This window comes from Mangifera indica, unplaced genomic scaffold (genome assembly GCF_011075055.1).
Source record: "Mangifera indica cultivar Alphonso unplaced genomic scaffold, CATAS_Mindica_2.1 Un_0004, whole genome shotgun sequence".
Classification (NCBI taxonomy): domain Eukaryota; kingdom Viridiplantae; phylum Streptophyta; class Magnoliopsida; order Sapindales; family Anacardiaceae; genus Mangifera; species Mangifera indica.
In genome coordinates, this window is record NW_025401096.1 from 782,139 (window position 1) to 796,595 (window position 14,457).

A 14,457-nucleotide genomic window follows, 5' to 3' on the forward strand; every position below is an offset into this window, starting at 1 on the left:
ACTTGAATGGGCGAGGCCGAAGACGGTGAAAGAGATTCCAATAGCTAAAAAGGCGGTTGACTACAACTCCTATTTTAGTATTACCAGAGAAAGGTGTAGATTATGATATTTATTGCGATGCCTCGGATAATGGCTTAGGAGTCATGCTGATGCAAAAGGGTAAGGTGATAGCGTATTCCTCTTGGCAGTTAAAAGATTATGAAACACGTTACCCTACCCATGATTTAGAGTTAGCAGTAGTAGTTTTTGCTTTAAAAATTTGGAGGCATTATTTATATGGAGTTAAATGTAATATCTACACCGACCATAAAAGTCTAAAATATTTTTTCACTCCAAAAGACTTAAATATGCGACAAAGAAGATGGTTGGAACTAGTCAAAGATAATGAATATGATATTAAATATCAACCGAGTAAAGCAAATGTGGTAGCCGATGCCTTGAGTAAAAAGATTGTTATAGCTCATCTTACTACTCAGATAGAGTTACAGGAAGAGTTTCAAAAGGAACAGATTGAGGTGATAGGGAGTGGAGTAACCAGATTGGAAATTTGACCTAATCTCCTCAATGAAATAAAAGAGAAGCAAGTAGAAGATTTGTGGTGCCAGAAAATGAGTCAACAAATATATGAGGGGAAAACAACTGAGTTTCAAATGATTGATGGCGTGCTCAAGTTCAGAAATAGGGTATGTATTCCCCAAGATCTGGAATTGAGAAAGAAAATCTTGAGTGAAACATATAATACACTTTACACTGCCCACCCTAGGAGAGTAAAGATGTATCAGGATTTAAAGAAAACTTATTGGTAGACAAGTATGAAGAAAGATATTGGTGATTATGTAGCTAAGTGCTTGGTATGTTAACAGGTCAAGGCCGAGCATCAGAGACCTTTGGGTTTACTTCACCCACTTAGTGTTCCTGAATGGAAGTGGGAAGATATTTCAATGGATTTCATCATTGGCCTACCTCGAGTACAAAAAGGCTATAATGCATTATGGTTGATTGTAGATAGATTGACTAAATCGGCCCATTTTATTCCAGTGAAAGATAGCTTTGCTTCAGATCAATTGGTTTAGATTTATGTAAGGGAGATTGTGAGATTATATGGCATACCCAAAACTATTGTGTCGATAGAGACCCTAGATTTGTTTTAGCTTTTTGGGGTAGCTTACAAAGAGCATTGGGTACTAGGCTAACAGCTAGCACAACATATCATCCTCAAACAGATGGCCAGACAGAAAGGGTGAATCAAATACTAGAGGATATATTGTGGGCCTGTTGCTTAGATTACAAAATGACTTGGCATGAAATGGTTTCATTGATAGAATTTACATATAATAATAGTTACTAGTCTACCATTAAAATGGTACCATATGAGGCTCTTTATGGAAGAAAGTGTAGATCTTCATTACATTAGGATGACATAGGAGAGCGAGATGATTTGAGTCAAATTCTTAGGCTTGAGTTAACCCAGAGGATGGTGGAAGATATAAAGACTATCAAGACTAAATTGAAGCAAGCTCAGGACAGACAAAAGAGTTATGCAGATTTGAAAAAGAAAGAAGTAGAGTTTCAACCGGGTGACAAAGTTTTTATGAAAGTAGCCCCTTACAAGCACGTGATGAGATTTGGAAGAAAAGGGAAACTTGCTCCAAGATTTATTGACCCAATTAAAATTTTAGAAAGAGTGGGCAAGGTGGCTTATAGACTTGCATTTCCACCTAGCATGGATCGAGTTCATAAAGTATTTCATATTTCTTTATTAAGAAAGTACATTAGCGATCCTTCACATGTATTGAAATCAGATGATGTGGAATTAAAAAAAGATTTAGCTTATGAGCAGCAATCGGTGCAGATACTAGACAGAAAAATAAATGAGCTCCGAAATAAGACAATTCTATTAGTGAAAGTATTATGGAAGAATCATAAGGTGGAAGAAGCCACATGGGAGGTTGAGCAACAAATGAGAGAGAGATTTCCTAACCTATTTGTTTAAATTTTGAGGATGAAATTCCTTTAAGGGGGGAAGAAATGTAACACCCAGATTCAGGTATGCCGGTGAACTTTACTTCCAAAATTACCCCTAGAGCTGATTTTATAACTTGTTGTTTAAAGAAATTGTAAAAGAATTATAGAAAACTACTAAATGAGCAATAATTTTCAAAGGGGGTAAAATGGTTATTTTAGAAGGATTTAAAAGACAAAGTGGGAATGAAAATTGAATGACACACTTGAAATTATTTGGTGGTGCTGAGGGTTTTTGGTAATTCGCTAAGGATAAAATAATCATTTATGGAAAAGGTTAAGGGCAAATTGGTCCAAAAGGCTTATAAAACCCATAACCTATTCATTTTCTTCTTCTTTAGCCAAGAGTCTCCATAATTTTTAGCTAAAGTTTTCCTTCAAGCAAAATTCATCAAAAAACCTAGCTAAACCATCTAATTTCTAGAGCCTCCAGTTATAAAAAGTGTAGACTTATCAATTTTGGTAAGTTCTAAGGTAAAAAATTTAATTTTTAAGAGATGTCAAGTTTAGGATTTTGATGGATTATTATATTTTTGGTTGATTAAAGTTGCTAGGAAGAAGAAAATAAGGAGGGTAAGTTTAAATCACCTCATTAGCAAAGAAAATGTAAGAATTTCATACTTTACATACTTGAAGTAATTTGAGTAAGGTTATTTAAATAACCTTTACTTATATAAGTGTGTAAGGTTTTAGAATTAAGGTGATTTATGCATAAAATGATAAAGAAATTTATTAGGATTCATGATGTAATTTTTGGCCATAAGGGCAAAAATGTCATTTTATGTGTATAGGTTAATTTTGCTTAATTATGTGCATGATATGCGGAATAACCCTTATATTAAGTTTATATTATATATTTTGAAATTAATTTGATGCATGAGATATAAATAAATGCTTGAGAAAATAATATGATGTTTGATAAGGACTGAAAAGAATAAGGGAAAATAATAAATGGGCATATTTCATATTATGGTTATACATGTATACATGAGAAATCATAGCATATGTATGATTTCAGAAAAAATTAAAGAAAGAGGAAAAACATTTTCTAAGTTATGTATGTTTTCGAAAAATGAAAAACAAGTATTTTTGGTTTTATAATGACTCATATGATACAAGAAAGCAGAAAGCATGCTTAAAATCCTTACATGCAAGCTGTACTGTGTGGACAGCAAAGAAAGATATCGGTTGTACTGTATGGATAGCCAGCTATACTGTATGGACAGTAAAGAAAAAAAATATTAGTTGTACTGTATGGACAGCAAAGAAAAAAATAGTGTAATATGCGTGTAAGAGAGAATTATACCTTGTATAGTGACTGCAAGTACTGTCATATGTAGTATAGACTGGTCAATGAAAATATTTGGAAAAAAAAAAAAGAAAGAATTAGCAAATATTTTATGAAAGTCATTTGCATCAGAAATATGCATGCAAGCTTATGTGGCTGATAAAGAGTTGAGAAAAATGTATGATCAGAAAATGGAAAAGTAATGACACTCATACATGCATAAATCATAATGAATGAATCATATTTGTATAGTAAGGAAATGAATAAATTGGTGAAAGAAGAGAATTATGATATGTGTTTAATACGTGTTTCGTGTTAATTATTTTATATATTAATAGCCCAGACACGCTGAGTATGGAAGAGATTAGTACCGGTATGAAATACTTTGAGTATTGAGTATGATTTTCTTACTGAGCCATGGTCGCTCACTTTATTTAATTTAATATTTTACAAGTAAAGAGTTACAGCAAAGGTTCCCGGGGAGTACTAATGAGACATGAGACTGAGGGAGGAAGACACCATATTTTTGTTGATTTATATGTTTTGATGTATATGTGAATATATGCTTATATATATATATATACTTGATGTAGATATTAGTGGATCTATATATATTTTGTTTCTTATATGTATATATGTGATTGTGTATAGCTATATCTATATATGTATATATATATAGCTAGTTATGAAAAAAAAATTTGGTTATAAAGTTTCTGTAGGTGATAATTTTTATGATGGTTATGATTATGTACTTATTTTATTAATTGTGATTAAGTTGATGAAAATCCAGTCGATTGATAGGACTGGTTTGTGTGAATTATTAATTAGGAGTGTTACAGGGCATAATAGAAAAAAAAATTCCTCGGGCCCTCTAAAATAGTCGAACTCTTGCCGTTTTTCTGTAACACACCTATTGGTTAAGAGAGGTTACAATTCTAGTCTCGCTACCAGTGTAAAAGTTTCTTCAAAATCTATTCTCTCTTTTTTATTGTAGCCTTAAGCGACTAGTCTAGCTTTAATTCTATCAACCACTTCAGATTCATCCATTTTGTTTCTAATAACCTATTTTGTACCAATAACGGATTGGTGATCTAGGCGAGGGACTAGTTCCCAGACATTTAATGCATCATGAAATGTTTTTGGTTCAAATTGTGAAAGAACTATAAAAATGTTACAAAGATTAAAGAATGATCTAGGTTTAACACCTTGATTTTCTTCACCAATAATCAATTCTATAAAATGAGCATTTGCATACCTCTAAGCTTTAGGGAGATCTTTATCTCCTTCATATTTTAGCTCTTGTTTTGTATCATCCTTAACTTCATTTGGTGAATCATGAATTTCCATTTGGTCTCTATTCTTGGCTTGATCATCATCAAAATCAACTTGCATACTAGTTAAAGGATTAGATTCATAAAAAATAACATATATAGATTCCTCAACTACTAGTGTCGTTTTGTTAAACACCCTATCTGCTTTGCTAGATGATAAATATCCAAGAAAGATACTAGTGTCCGATTTTGAATCAAATTTTCCTAAATTTTCTTTTGTGTTCAAAATAAAGCGTTTGCATCCAAAAACTTTAAAATAACCAATATTTGGTTTTTTATTTTTTTAAAGTTCATATGGAGTTTTATCCAATGATGGTCTTATTAAAACATGATTTAAAACATAGCATGCAGTGTTTATGGGTTCAGCCCAAAAATATTAAGGTAGAGCTTGTTCATTTAGCATGGTTCTAGCCATCTCTTGAATTTTCATATTCTTTCTTTCAACAACACCATCTTATTGAGGAGTTTTAGGACAAGAGAATTGATGTTCAATACCATGTTTATCACAAAAGTTTTCAAATAAATGATTTTTAAATTCTCCTTCATGATCACTCCTAATGCACGAAATATGTATTTCTTTTTTTTTTTTTTTTATATTTTCTTGATAGATTTTGAAAATGCATGGAAGGATTCATCTTTTAATGCAAGAAAAATTACCAAGCGAATCTCAAAAAATCATCAACAATAACAAAAACATAATATTTTCCACTTAGGCTTGCAGTTCTTGAAGGTCCAAAAGATTAATATGAAGAAGTTTTAAAAGAACTTTTTGTTTGTTTGCCAAATTAACATGCATCACAAATTTTATCTTTAACAAAATCTATTTTTGGAAGACTTTTGACAAGCTCTTTCTTGGAGATTTTTAAAATCAAGTCCATGCTAGCATAACCTAATTTTTTATGCCACAACTAACTATTTTCATGCAATGCGGAGAAACATAGATTTTCATGAGATACATTTTCTATATATATAGTGTAAACATTTCTATCTCTATTTCCTACACAAATTGGCTTTCTATCACTCATATTTTCTATAATGCAACTATTTGGCTAAAAAATAACTCTAAATTTTTATCACATAGTTAACTAATGCTAAAAAAATTATGTTTAAGACTATCCACAAAAAGAATATTTTCAATGATAATATGAGAGTTGTTTCCAATATCTTTAATGCTAATAATTTTACCCTTTGCTTTGTTTCCAAAGATGACATGTCCTCCATCTTTTTTGCTTATTATTAAGAATTATGAAATATCTCTGGTCATGTGTCTTGAGCAAGCACTATCGAGCAAGCACTAGGTACCTAAATTATGTTGGGTCCTTGGTGGTTAGTTTTTGTTCCCTTAGGAACTGACACTTTCTTAATGCCCAGATGATGTTTCTTTTGAACTAGGCAAGATTATGATATGTGACATTTATTTTCACAATAAGGCAAGTTATATATGATTCACTTAAAGTTGTAACTTTGACAAAATAATTTTTTAAATATTTTTCTTTGATAAAAAGTTTATAATCAAATCCTTTTTTGTTTAAAACACCCTTTTATACATCAGGCATTTTATCAAGAATGTCCTTTCCATTTTTGAATTTTAAAACTATTTCACTTAAATCTTTTGCTCCTTGTTTTAAAGCTTCAATTTCACTTTCTATAGTTTCTTGTTCCTTTTTATCTATGTAAAGATCATTTTCAAACTTTTTTTTTCTTTCTCAAAAATAGAACACTTGTTTTCTTCATTTTCTTTTCCTTTAAACTTAAAGATTTTTTGGTTAAAAATTTCGTTTTCTTTCTTTAAAGACTTATTTTCTTTTTCTAAGTTTAAATTTTTCTTTCTAAGAATTGCTTTTTTAGATATACAAAGAACAAGTTTTTTATTTATCTCTTCAAGTGTATCATATAACTCTTCATATGAGGGGTTTTCATCTATCTTATCATTTATATTATCTAAATCATCAACGTTATTAGATGAGCTAAAGTTAATTACTTCATTATTTGTAATTGTCATGAAACACATGTTGGCTACTTCATTATCCTTTTTTTCGGATTCATTTTTGTCACTATCATCCCATGTAGCCTTCATTGCCTTCTTCTTCAATCTACCAATTTTGAGGAGAGGCTCATATTTGATGTGCCCCGATTTCTTGCATTCATAACAAATAACTTATTTTTTCCTTTGTCTTTCTCTTCTTTCACCTTTAGTAGCCTCTCTTTTTGTGAAGTTTCCATTTCTTCTTAGTTTTATATTTCTTAGAAGCTTTCCAATCTTTCTAGTGAAGACTACAATATATTCATCTTCATCATTTGATATCTCCTCTTCTTCTTCTAAGAATTTTTCACTCGTTTTGATGGATGATTTGAAGGCAATGCTCCTTTTCTTCTTCTCTACTTTTTCAATTTGTCATTATTTCATAGTGAGCTTATGAGTGAAAAGTGACCCCAAAAGTTCTTCAAAAGGTAAAGTCTTGACATCTTTTGCTTCTTTGATTGCCATCATTTTGGGATCCTAAGAAAGAGGCAAACACCTAAGAAGTTTCTTAACATCTTCTTGGTTATTATAAACCTTACCAAAATTTTTCAGTTCATTTACAATGGTGATAAATCTATCAAACATATCATTAATCGTCTCATCGTCTTTCATTTTAAATAACTTATATGAGTATATAAGTATGCTAATTTTAGTCTCTTTGACTTGCAAAGTTCTCTCATTTGACACCATTAATAATTCCCAAATTTCTTTAGTCAAGGTACAAACTTGTACCTTGTTAAAGTTATATTCATTTAATGCACAATATAACACATTCATAGCTCTAGCATTAATGGCAATATTTTTTTCATCTTGAGGGGTCATTTCTTCCTTAATTTTAGGCACTTGCATTCCATCTACTTCTTTCATAGGAACAAAAGGTTCATCTTGTACTACATTCCACAATTCATAATCATTTTAAAGGAAAATTGACATACGATTTCTCTAATGGGCATATTTTATGCCATCAAATAATGGCGGTCTATTAGGGGCAAGCCTTTTACTGACAGTATGAGATTTTCCTAGGTTCATGGCCATTGTTCTAAACGGTTAAGTTTATGAAAATAAACAACCTTGCTTTAATACCAATTGAAGGATCGAATGGCCGAAGATAAGGATGAATTAGGCAATCTAAAACACTCTTTATCAATTAAAGAATTAAACCAATTTATTTAATTTAAAAAATGTTGACTATTTTAATGCAATTTATGAAAATGACACGAGATATTTTGAATAATGAACACAATTAAAATAACATATTACAAAATATAAGTTTGAGGAATGAGAAAATCAAACACCCAATATATATTGGTTCAGCATAACCCAACCTACATCCACTCCTCCAAGCCATCTCCCTTGGAGTATTCCACTAATCCTCAGTTAACAAAAACCTAACCGAGCTTTTCTTCATAACAAAAAAAGTTTCCAAGGTTCTATTAACTTTTACAATTACTAAAACTCAATTTCTCTCATTAAAAATTTTTTAATCTTTTCAAGAGTGAACTTTACTATTTTATAGTGTGAATTTTTGTATGAATTTGAAATATAATCTCTTTGAAAGAGCGTATATGAAAATTTAAGCTTATTTGAAAGTTCTTAGTGGCAAAAGTCTATCCCAAGTGAATTTGATTGAGTTTATATAGGGAAAAATAAGGAAAGTTACCGTACACAAAAACTAGCCGTTTTAATTTTTCAAAAAATAGAAAATTCAGTCAATCAGATGTGATGTGATCGATTGAATGTAATTCAATCAATCGAATGTGACGTGGAACTTCCATGGTGTCTACATGACATTAGCCGTTAGAAAATTTAAAGCAAAATTTGGTCAATTTGAAGGAATTTACTCAATCGAATTTTTAAAAGCTAAAATGCATGACTTTTGGATAATTCGGAAGCTGCCATCAAAGAATTCAATTGGTCAAATTTGGTCAACCAAATTTTATTACATTTACCCCCTAAATTTTTGAAAATTTTATTTGCCCCATGAATCTTTGAAAAGTAACAATTTAACCCATTATTAAAAATTCTTTTCAAAACCAACTTTGAGATATGAAAATGTAGTTCACAAAACTTCATCATTTTAAATGAGTTAATAAACTTTGATAAAAATTTGGTTTAACCCAATAAGTTTGAAAAACAATATTTTAACCCAAAATATAAAAGATATGAAAATAAGTTTTTGAGTGAGCTTTCACATGCAAACAAATGTTCTAATAAAAAAATGCTTTAAGATTACAAACATATCTACTTAAACTTGAGTTTTTCTTCAAATCTTCATGAATTCTTCACTTGAGTCTTATCTTTCATGTTTATCTTAATACTCTTTCAAATGCATTTTATGAATTCTTGCAATCTAAAGTCATACTCAAGTAAAGTCATTAGTCAATATACTTAGAGACATATTAGTTTGTTATCATCACAATAAGAGTTTGATGATTCCTTGAGTCAACATGCATAAGGTCTCCCCACTAACATTTTCTATGATAGTTCAGGTAAGTATAACATCTTTTGTAAATGTTATATCATAATTCAATATTTGTTTATCGATTCCCCATTAACTTATTATTATCAACATTATGACAATGCTTCGGTATTTATGAGACTACACCATAAGGGATCCTATATTGACATCCATTCTGATAGTAGAGGTATGTATACTATCAACTATAGACATTGTAATCTCTGTAAAACACTTTGATTAACCAATACAAAATATTTTAATATTATTACAAGATGTCGACGATAATGGATCACCCTATGAGATTTTCCTATTGACACCTTCTATGATGATTTAGGTAGTATAACATTAATTGTTAATATTATATCCTAATTACACATTCAATTATCAATTCCCTGTTAACTCATTATTGTTGATATTGTGATAGTGTCCTAGTGTTGATGAGGCCACATCGAGGGGGGATCCCATATTGTCACATATTTCGACAATAGAGGTACGTATATTGTCAATTGTATACTTTGTAATTTCTGTTAAACACTTTGATTAACCATCTAAAATGTAAATATTGTTATAGGATGTCAGCGACGATAGATCACCCTATGAGGATACCCTATTATCACCTTCTTCGATGGTTGTAGTAAACTTTTAGATTAACTAATTAAAATTATTAATTTTGTTAATATAAATTGTCAGTTATCTTTTATTTGTTATTATAATAAGATATCCGATTGGTCTATCTTAACACACTAAGTAAGGAGAACAAAGGGATTAATGTTGCCTTTTAGGATGACGAGTTGATTGACATTACTTGTTTAAGGAACGATGTGGTTTAGCTCTCGACATAGGGGGAGATAGTTCAAGTTTACAAATTTCATAAATGTTTTCATTATATCTTGTATGTATGATTGAAAATTATTTTATTTATTTACTGTTTTCATGTATTTAACTCCATTTGATCCAAAAATTTGATATAGTTGACCTAACCTCACTTATAGATTCCCCGACCATGACTTCTGCCTTATAAAAGGTATTGAAATAAATTTGAATATCTCACGAGTTAATATAATTTTAAATGACGTATTATTTGTTTTGGTATAGTAATTTCGCACACTTCGTGGTTGACTTGTCGAGAAGGGATTGCATATTCATAACTCATACATAAATTCGTTAAAACTATGAATCCAATGGGAGAGGTCGATTATGCCATTATCGAGTACTAAGCGTGACACAATTTTTAAGAAATGGTATGCAGAACCCAATCTGTTCGAGAAATGATAGGTGTACAACATAGGGATGAGGACCAAAATTTCCTTTTAAGGTATAATCATGACACATTTGGATAGCTATCTAATGAGGTGAGTTCACTTGGCCAATTAATTTTGATTTTTAATATAGAATATGGTTCATATGTGTGATACTGTTATATTATCTATTTTTATAGCACGTGGATTCGTTTTTAGGATTATTACGTTGATAGCAGCGTGATATTACTGCAAGGGTCCTTCAAAACTAGATGATAGTTCTAGGTTGTTATGTTGCACACATCCCTTATGAGTATGTCATATGAAGGAAAAATTAGTATAATTACCCGTTTCCTCTACTCTTCACATGATTAGTGGATGGGGATTATCCCCTTGACTTACATTTGCAACCCTGGGGTGTGCTAGATGAGGTGAGAATTCAATTCTCAATTACTTTACAAGGATTACTAAATTAAGGTCTAATATATATATTTTGTCAATGTGTGCAGCTTTTTATCGTAATAAACTTCGATAATACACATTAGGTAGCAAGCATCCTGGATTTGAAGAAGTGGAAGATCACAATATAAGACTCGTTACAGAGTTTTACTACTGACCTAGAGATATTTAGTAGAAAGATGTTGGGTTATACGTCGATAATACCATATGTGCTAGTTACAACATTATTTTGGTCTTACATGGGTTGTACTCTATGGGACGATCCATTTGCATTGTATAGGGTGGTGGATAGACCGTAGTAGGCAATGCTATTAGATGATTATAGTGTGTTCATGTTATGTTACATCGATTGTTTAACACTTGGCCGACCATTATCTTTTGAGGCCGAGGATTGGTTATGCCTATGCACCTGTTTAGCCACACAATTACTTTTTCAAGATATTGATTGACCTTTATATTATGAGCATTTGTATATGTATATATGTTTATTCATTTATATGTTTTATGTGTTAGTATGTCTATATTATTTATATGCGTTTGTCATTTATATAATTATTATAATTGATAGGTTAAATGAAAAAAAACCGACTGAAAATAGATATATGAAATCAACATTGACACATATGTAATGATTACATATATATATCTTATAGATACATTAACAAGTACAATCACAAGATTTAAAGATAATATATTACAATCATAAACTTTATATATAAAGTAAAAAGTACAACCATAAATTTTATATCAAAATGAACAAATACAAGTGTAGTCATCTTTCACTTTTCTTTTTACTTGTTGAACCTGATAGTACAAAACTAGGTATTGAAATAGGATTCTTGCAATTTTGTCTCATATGTTCAAGTTTGTGACATCAGTTACAAATAAGTTGTTCAACAACCTCTCTTTATGAAGAACGACTATTTTTATTTGTTAGACGTCTTACACGATGACAATGGACAAATGGTGGATAAATAACGCTTGCCTCCTCTGTATGCAACCAATCTGATTGATCCTCTAATGAATTGATAGCCTCTATGTAGACTGCATGGTAAAAGGCGATACTATAGAATGGATGCACCCATTGAACATAGGAGGTGAACTTTATATATTTGGCAACAGTGATGACATGCACGCAAGGAATTTGTGATATATGTCTACTTCACTAGGTCGACCATATCATTTTATTAACCATTATCAAGAACCTCATACAATTCAGATGTAATAGGACACACCTCCAAGTTTGAAGACTTTTGCATACATAGGCAATCTTTTCCTCTGCAAGGTATTATCGGGCTGGTGCATTCATCTACAAATCATATAAATACAAACAAATATGGTAAGTAATTAGGTATAAGTATACATGAACACATTTATAACATATTATAATATTGAATATGTACTTACTTGCATGATTTCTCTTTTCATAAAACCATCGTTATAATATACCTCTAATAAACTCGATAAGTATAGTAATAGGTAAACCTCGTACATGTCTGGCAAGTGCACTAAATAACTCAGTGATATTTGTAGTCATTATATTATACCTATGCCTTGGGAAATATGCCCTTGCCTACCAATCGAAACCCACCTCAAATAGGTATGCTATTGTATCAGGGTGTATATGGGACAATGACTTCATTATCTCTCGAAATTCATACTTCTTGTACGCCTTAGTTGTTTTCCAATACATCCACGTAATGTTTGCATTCTTCTTGTACTTGGATCACATGTTATAGTAAAGGTAATGATAACAACACTCATGGTACACATTTAGGAATACTTCAACTATTACAAAAAATATACTGATATATCGATCTAAAATTATTGCTAAATAAGGTACCTCACCCAAATAATCCTTCAATTTTTTTAAAAACCAACACCATATGCCATGAACTTCCTTGGGACTGATGCCAAAAGCAAATAGGTATATCTAATTATTATTATCTAATGCAACAGCGATAAATAATTGACTCAAATATCTATCCTTTAAAAAGACAACATTAATAAAATGACTAGTCGAATATGTTATTGGAATGCATGGATACTACAAGCTAATGTCATGTAAAAGTATTTAAATCGTTCTTGCTTATCCTTTAATGCATGTGTCACAGTTCCCAAATTACAACATACTAAATTATAATAATACTCTGATAGCAACCTAAATGACTCTTTTAGTATGCTCCTCAATGATTGAAGTGTCCAATTTCTCATCTATCATACCTGTGCATATGATATATCAATTTTATATCGATTGACGATGTTCACAATGATCTCTTTTAGTCTATAAACATGATCAACCAATATAAATCTTATCCTCAAAATTTTTTCTAAAGCTTAGGCCCCCGTTTGCTTATGATAAGGTAATATCTAATGTCTAGGACATATGTGCTAGCTATCCATATAATGTAGTTTGAAACTGTCACTTTCTCCCACCTTGATTACCCGTGCACACCATTTACATTGTTCATTACCACATTTAACCTCCTATCATAGTGTGTCTGACTTGTGCACTCTAAATTGATATCTTTTCTCAAGAGAATCTCGAGTTATCGCATCAATAACATGTTTTACTTGAAAATAATATACCAATTTTTAGAGAATTGCCATCTCTTTGCACTCCTTGGCTTTTAGATGTTGATGGTTGGTCAAGAAAAGGTGGTAACTAATGAAATGCATCAATATGAACATTTCCACTATCAGGATTTGTTTGAGGGAAATTACTTGTACCTTTAATATCTTTATTAATATATGTCTTCTCTTTGAACTCTAGTTCTTCGATGGGAATATCATACATGACAATCCTATCAAATTCGCTCCAATCTAGAAAATTTTCTTCGTTGCCACGAATAAATTCTTTTGCACTATACAATACATCAACATCAACATCATTTAAGTATGTAAAGTCTTCCTCAGAAAATTTTTGTTTTGGATTAATCCTGATATTTTGAGTCCCAAACCAATCTCCTGATCTTTTGGAGATTTACTTGGCTCACCATCTTACAAACCTTCATTTGCTTGTTGAGCCTCATAACTATCATCATTAATTATAGTTGTTACAAAAATTGGAACACATTCTTTAAAGAGGTTATATAACATCCCACTCTGGAAATGGACCCTTAATGGTAATTAATTAATTAATTTAATTATTTTTTTTTAAAATAATGATAACCATCAAATACAATTTGATGTTTATGAGAAATCATCACATAATATTTATTGGAATACAACGAAAATGTGCCAAAATGTCTCAATGTAAAATTCAATGAATATAAAAAAATTGATAGCTCCGGAATGCATGGATTCATAAAATAAATTATTGTGAAAATGATTAGAATATAAATAAAATAACTATAGCTAAAACGCAGTTCAACGTGTTGATCCACTCGCCTCCCCGCCTGCCTCGTTATTTTTCCTACCTACAACACCCCTAAAATAAATATATAAATTGTAAAGTTCAGTAGATCTTTTTAATAAATCTGATATTTCATATGGATATTTTCAACGGAATCTCACCGCCACACCCATCTCGGATGTACCCGATTAGACACCTGTCTCAGGTGCCTCTTACGTCATCATATTGGGGCATCCATCTCAAATACCTCTTATTTCATACTCCTTAATTTCGAACATCTATC